Source organism: Castor canadensis, chromosome 15 (genome assembly GCF_047511655.1).
Source record: "Castor canadensis chromosome 15, mCasCan1.hap1v2, whole genome shotgun sequence".
Lineage (NCBI taxonomy): Eukaryota > Metazoa > Chordata > Mammalia > Rodentia > Castoridae > Castor > Castor canadensis.
In genome coordinates this window covers 75,814,612-75,821,941 of record NC_133400.1, presented here as the reverse complement: position 1 = coordinate 75,821,941, position 7,330 = coordinate 75,814,612, and the positions used below count along the sequence as shown (strand labels likewise).

The window sequence follows — 7,330 nt, the reverse complement described above, 5'->3', positions numbered from 1 at the left end:
ATAACTGGGATTATAGGCATGCACCACCATACCATGAAAAACTTTTCACTTTCTGCTTCTGTTCTTTCCTCATACATTACATAAGCTTTGATAAAAAGGGTGAAACTACACCATCCTTCAGCTTGGATTGACTTGCTGGGTGACCCAGGGAACCCTCAGCTTTCCTTTTCCATGTGTGCCTCCTACGATTGTCCTTTAGCAGGTACATGGCAATGGCCACTGCTGTCTCTCGCTCCTACTCAGGTTTTATTTTTGAAACACTTGCCATTCCTCATCATACCAAGTAGCTGGCTTGACTACAGTTCTCACTCTTTTAGCTGCTGTGTCAATACTTCAAAACATTCAGTCAGTTAACTCAATTCAGTCAAAATTTGTCACAATGTTTAGCATTGTGTTGACACAGCCCATGGCATTGGAGGGAATACAGCTCATTAGGTTCTTAGTGATTCTTTACAGAGCAGAGCTCGGCACTGTAACAGCTACAAATGCAGCTGGACCACCACCACAAAAGGAAGGAAATCAGTGCCTACCGGATGCCAGGCACCATGTTAAACTTTATCCACATTTGATCTCATTCAGTCTCATAATACCCAAGCCCTTCCTGCTGACCACCACTGGGAGCTGGAAAAAAGGAGAGTTGATTATGGAGTTCCAACTCACACATGAATACTCAAAGGATGCAGCAAAAGAGAGGCTTAACAGCCAAGTTTCACTTAGTGGTTTAATTTCCTTGAACTTGAATTTGGTGTTGTTGCAAACTGATATGGTTTCTTTAAATAAGAGTGCAAAATGGTCTTGATATGTCATTTGTCCAAAGAAAGTGGACTTCAGAGAGGGTTAGAAGCAGTGTGGGGCTGGGATGTAGCTCAGTAGGGGGTGGAGGGACTTGTCTGGCATGTGAGAGGCCCTGAGTTCGATTCCCAGCAATGCAAAAAATGAAAAGAAAAGAAAGAAACAGGTGAGGAGATTAAGGGCAGGGACAAGAAGGAAAGCTGCACCCTATTCCACAGTATCTATGAAATGCACCTTCAAAACAGCACTGTCCGAGTTCCTACTGTATACAGTTACAGGACTGACCAAGGAATTTCAAGGGATCAAGAAGAGACACTAACTTGGCTAAGGAGTAGCCAGGGAACATTAATGAGGCATTTAGCAAAGGTGCCTTAGAATTCAGCAATGACAATGTCCCCAGGCTCAGAACCAGGGCAGAAGGCAGCCTGGGGCAGCCTAACTCAGAAGGTAGACAGAGAAAGTCCTCAGAAACAGGTCTGTAGCTGCCATTGACTGTAATATAAATAAAGTTTCTACTTTAAATGAACTATTCCATTTTTACTCTAAATAGCTCCATCTTAAAAAGAACTAGTGAATGTCCTCACATTATATACCTGCTTGCCTCCATTCTGTGCTCAAGGAAATCCAGTCCTAGGACATGGTAACCATTTATGAGGTAAAGAGAGAAGCAGTCCTCCTTAAAAGCAATAAACCACCTCTCCAGGGCTTCCAGAACAATCCCAGCCGAGCCAAGAAATTGTCCCAGACGGAATCGATTTTCCCCTAATTATAAAGTTTAGCAGTTTCATGTCTAGAACGACAATGATATCAACAGAAAACAGGGCAATAATTTCTGCCTTAGTGTTTCTCAGTTCTCAAAAACTAATTGGTCATTTGCTCATGGGTTTCCCTTTTACACACATCCCATTATGCACACACAAAATGCAAGTCAAAGTGCAGTGCTTTCCCATTTGTTTTCCCAAATTAAAAATTCATCTGTTAGCCTGGCGCAGTGGTGAAAATCTGTAATCCCAGCATTCCCAAGGCTAATGCAGATGATTTCAAGTTCAAAGCTAGCCTGGGCAACATAACAAGACACTGTCTAAAAACAAAACAAAGTACCTGGCACACATTTTTTTTTCATTTTTCTTTTATTATTCATATGTGCATACAAGGCTTGGTTCATTTCTCCCCCTTGCCCCCACCCCTCCCTTACCACCCACTCCACCCCCTCCCGCTCCCCCCCTCAATACCCCGCAGAAACTATTTTGCCCTTATCTCTAATTTTGTTGTAGAGAGAGTATAAGCAATAATAGGAAGGAACAAGGGGTTTTGCTGGTTGAGATAAGGATAGCTATACAGGGCATTGACTCACATTGATTTCCTGTGCGTGGGTGTTACCTTCTAGGTTAATTCTTTTTGATCTAACCTTTTCTCTAGTTCCTGGTCCCCTTTTCCTATTGCTGGCACACATTTTTAAAAGGTGTACAATAAAACCTTCTGTAAAGTTCCTAAAGATTTATTAAGATGCTAGCAAGCCTTTATGCATTTATTCTGAGGGGAAAAAGGGAGAAGGAAAGAAATAAGGAAGAAAGGAAAATTATTTCCCCCATGTAATAACTGCCCTCACACTCATGCACACATACACACAGAGGATTGCTGTGCACATTCAGGTGTTCCTACATTAATTATTAATTCATGCTATCACAAAAAACCAGAAACTATATATATCAAAAGGAAATAAATAAAAATCACTTTTAACAGAACCTCCCAGGATTAACCACAGTTAATACTTTTTAGGTAGACTGTTAGCATTCAATTTTTTAATGAAAACTTGTGTGTTCTTCAGGAAATAGAAAATAAATTAAAGAAGAACCTGCTGTTTCTCTCTGCCCCCCATTTCCAAAGGTCTAGTTCCCTTCTACCTGCAGGTGAGTGGCAATAACAGATGACACATAGCCCCCTGAGCCACCTCACCTCGCCCCAACTAGATCCTCCCAACCCAGTGGAAGAGATGTCAGCTTCTAATTGGCCAAAGTTCCAACCCCCAAAGTTGAAGAAGATCAAGTCTAAATAATCAAAAAATGAGCGTATGATTCCTTTATTCCTACCTCACATACAATATGTTTAGATTTGCACAAATTCAGAATGTATGTTTGTCCTACACAGTTATCATTTGTCAATTAAAACTTTAAATGTAGAAAGTATGTTTGGGATGGGTGATCTTATAATAGGCAGTTCATAGCGTTCATGAATTTCCTTTGGGGGAGCACTCTGGACCAGATGCCTCTGGAAAAGAATTTTCACCAAATTTAAGGGACAGGAATTAATATTTAAGGAGCTGGAAGTTAACTGACTCAGAGATGGGAACTCTTCAATAAGGAGAATAGAGGGTTGGGAATGTATCTCAGTGGTAGAGTGCTTGCCTAGCAAGCAAGAGGCCCTGGGTTCCATCCCCAGCACTACCAAAAAAAAAAAATCGTAAGTTAAGAGTATTCAGAATGAGAAAATAATTTTTTTAAAAATTATATAATCCACTTATTAGCTGGCTGACCCACCACTAAAATATTTTTCCACGAATGACTTCTGGCTCACCTTATTCACCTCCACTTCCTACCTCCTCTCAATGTACTACCATGGGACAGGTTCACACCACCACCCAGTCTCTGGCCCTGTGCCCTCATTTTGCAGGACCAGGCACCTTGCCCAAGAGTGGCAGGGAAGTCCTGAAACCCATTCCCACCCTGGACAGCCAGCAACAGTCTGTCTATAGAGCAATTCCAAACCACAGACATCTATCCCACTAAACGCCAGCTCGACTTCCCCATAGTCAGATCCCAAAAACCCTGTGTCCACCCAGTGCCACCAAATTCGAAGGGAAGTGTGAAAAGGAGAAGTCAGAAGGGGAAGCCAGCATTCCTAACCAACTGCAAATAAAAATTTACATGAGAAGTCCTAGAGAGAGGAGTGAGAAGCCAGCCACAGCCAACAAGGGGTAGAAAAAGCAAAGCAAATATAAGCCCCAAATGAAAAGTCACAAGGGACAACACAAGCTTAGATTTGCAAAGAGTGGCCTCTCACAAGGTAATTCTATCTGGTTCAACCCAGAGGGAGGCTCGGCAGCTATTTATTTATTTAAGGGTGGCAATCAGCTCTCCCAAACATTGCCAGCAACGCCAGTGAGTTCTAAACACAAACCACCTTCCAATAATTTGAAAGCTTCAAGGTAGATAATACTCTGCTATTGGAAAAAATGTGGGTTTGGGGCACAGATGTGAGTTGAAATAAAAGTACTGACTCTCAACCCCAGATAGTGTACTTAGCTGTTTGGCACTTCAATTATAATATTTACTCCAATGTTGAATTGCGTATGGTAATTTTGTACCCTGAAACTTTACTGAATTCATTTGCTAGTTCTAACAGTTTATATCTGGCTTTAAAACAGACATACAGACCAATGGAACAGAATAAAAGAATCTTACATGTACTAAGTACTATGAGTTAAGACTTTCAGACTGTGAAAGTTGGTGTTATGGGAACAAGTGCTCAATTCTTGTGTGTGTGTTTGTGAGAGAGAGAGAGAGAGACAAAGGGAGAGAAAGAGAGAGATGAGGCCACTGATAGTTTTTTAAGTATATATTTCTTAGTTTCTCTATTTTTGAGGTGAGGAATCTTAAGGAGAATGTTTAAATCACTTTCCCAAAGACATCCAGTGAGTCCTTTGGCAAAGCCAGAAAAATTACTAGCAAAACTGGTTTCTGCATTGTATTCACCTGAACCAGCCTCTCTTGGAAGTTTGCAAAACTCCATAGAAATGCATCCCGTGATTTTATTTCAAGTCATCCTTAAAAATTTTAGGTGATTTCTTATTCATAGATTAGTAAAAATGATTATTTCCACTGGAAGCAGGAATCATTCTTTCTAAACTGGAACAAGTAGAAATTTATTAATTATTATATTGAGATCACTTTTGTAAATAAAATACTTCCTTTATACCCTAAAAAAAACCTAGAAGTAAATCTACATAGTTATGGTCAATTGATCTTTGACAAAGTACCAAAAACACACATTGGGCAGTCTCTTCAGTAAATGCTGTTGGGAAAACTAAGAATTCTCATGTAGAAGAACAAACTTGGACCCTCATTTCATACCATACCCAAAAATCAACTCAAAATGGATCATTGTTCTAAACATAGACCCTGAAACTGTAAAGTTACTAGAAGAAAACACAGAGGAAAGTGCTAAGACATTAGTCTGGACAATTATCTTCTTATATGACCCCAAAGACCCAGGCAACAAGAGCAAAAATAGGCAAATGGGTTTACAGCAAATTCAAAGACTTCAGCCCAGCAAAGGAAACAATGAAGTGGAGAGACCAACTGGAACAGGAGAAAATATTTGCAAACCATACATCTGATAAAGTATTGATATCCAAAATAGAAAAGGAACTTATCTCAATAACAAGAAAATAAATAGCCTGATTTTAAAATGAGTAAAAGACCTGAGTAGGCATATCAAATAAGAGGGCATACAAATGTCCAACGGGTATTTGAATAAATGTTCCATATCACTGGTCCTCAAGGAAATGCAAAAGAAGACCACAATGAGATACAACCTCACACCTGTTAGAATGGCTATTATCAAAAAGACCAATGATAATGAGTGTTGGTAAGGATGTAGGAAAAAAGGAAGCCCTTGTGTACTGTCGGTGGGCATGCAAATTGGTGCAGCTGCTATGGAAAAGAACATGGCACTTCCTCAAAACATCAAAATAGAACCATCACATCAACCAGCAAGCCCGTCATTGGCTACATATCCAAAGGAAATGAAATTGATGTGCTCAAGAGACATGTGCACTCCCACATTCATTGTAACAGCATTTACAATAGCCAAGAGTCAACCTAAGTGTTCATCTATGGACAAAGGCATAAAGAAAATGAGAGAGAGAGAAAAAAAAAAGAGAGAGAGCGAGAGAGAGACTATTCAGTCTTTAAAAAGAAGGAACTCTTGTGATTTGCTAAAATGTGGATAAACCTACAGGACATTATGCTAGCGAAATAAGCCAGGCACAGAAAGACAATTATTCCATGATCACTCTTACACGTGGAAACTTAAAAAAATCAAACTCATTGGTGTTTGTAAGACCTGAGGGTGAATGGGCAAAAGTTGCTTAGTTGCTTAGACAGGAGAAATAGGTTCTGGAAGTTACTGTATACAGCATGGTGACTATAGCTAATAATAATATGTTCTATACTTGAAAGTTGCTAAGTCTCAATATCCCCTTCAAAGACACACCCCCAATGACCTACCTCCCTTCCCGTAGTCCCCACCTCCCTTCCCATAGTCCCCACCTCCTAAAGGTTCCACCACCTCCTCCCCAGTAGTGCCACATGTGGGCTCACAACCAAGCGTGTAGCACATGGGCCTTTGGGGAACATTTAAAACCCAAACCACAACATAAAGACTAGGTACCCATCATTGTTGCCTGTCCTTTGGCGTGAAGGATGAGGCCTTGCAGAAGGAAGGTGTGAACCTCAGCAGCCTTTGCTCTGCTGCCTGGTGGTTGGCTTCCCTTTACTATAATAAATGCCTGAGGTAATCCACTTACAAAAAGGAGAGAGTTCTTTTGGCTCACAGTCTGCAGGTTTCCATCCATGACCCATTGGATCTGTTGCTTCAGGCCTGTGGTGGTACATCATGGCAGGAGTGCCTGGCATAGCAAACTGCTCACCTCATGGCCAGGAGGGGAAAAAGAGAAAGAAGAAGAGTGGGGGGATGCCAAAATCCCCTTCAGGGACATGTCGTCAATGACTTAAGACCTCTCACTAGGCCCCACCTCTTACATGTTTCACAGCACCTCAGGCTGGGACCTAAACCTTTATCACAAGGGCCTTTGGAGGACATATCTCATCCAAACAATAGCACAGCCACTGAGAACCAGATAGGGAACAGTCTCTGGGCTGCATTGAACGCTCAACAGGCTCTACAATGTTATCTCACTTTGAACTTTATATTTTCAAACTGTGGTATCCCTAACATCAAGAGATGGCTCCTAGCTGAGCTCAGTAGCTCACACCTTTGTAATTGCAGCTACTCAGGAGGCGAAGATCAGGAGGATCACAGTTCAAGGGCAGCCTAGATAAAAAGTTAGTGAGACCCTATCTTAATAAGCTGGGCATGGTGGTACAAGCTTGTGATACCAGCTACAAGGGAGGGTATATGTAGGAGGATCACAGTTTGAGGCCTACCCCAGGCAAGACCCTACCTGAAAAATAACTAAAGAAAGAAAGAAAGAAAAGAAAAAAGGATTGGAAGTGTGGTGTGGCTCAAGTGGTACAGCACCTTCCCCTAGCAAGAGGGAAGTCCTAAATTCAAACCCTGGTATCACCAAAAAAAGAAAACAAGTAGTTTCTAAAAGTTTAATTATTTGAAACTAAGTTTACTTCATTCTCTTCATTTTTATATAGAAGAATTAATTTAAGTAACAGCTTTTCTTTGTTTTGTTTTTACCCTTCAAATCTTGTCTTCTATGGAATCCACATTTTAATTTTTTTTGTAG

The 7,330-nt window shown here is 40.8% G+C and overlaps 1 non-coding gene across 1 annotated transcript; it reads left to right on the top strand.

The window, feature by feature from the left end:
* The first annotated feature begins 3,167 nt into the window (after nt 1-3,167).
* Nucleotides 3,168-3,239, top strand: Trnaa-agc (transfer RNA alanine (anticodon AGC)). The gene has a single exon. It is a non-coding gene; the product is annotated as a tRNA-Ala (tRNA).
* Nucleotides 3,240-7,330: the final 4,091 nt, after the last annotated feature.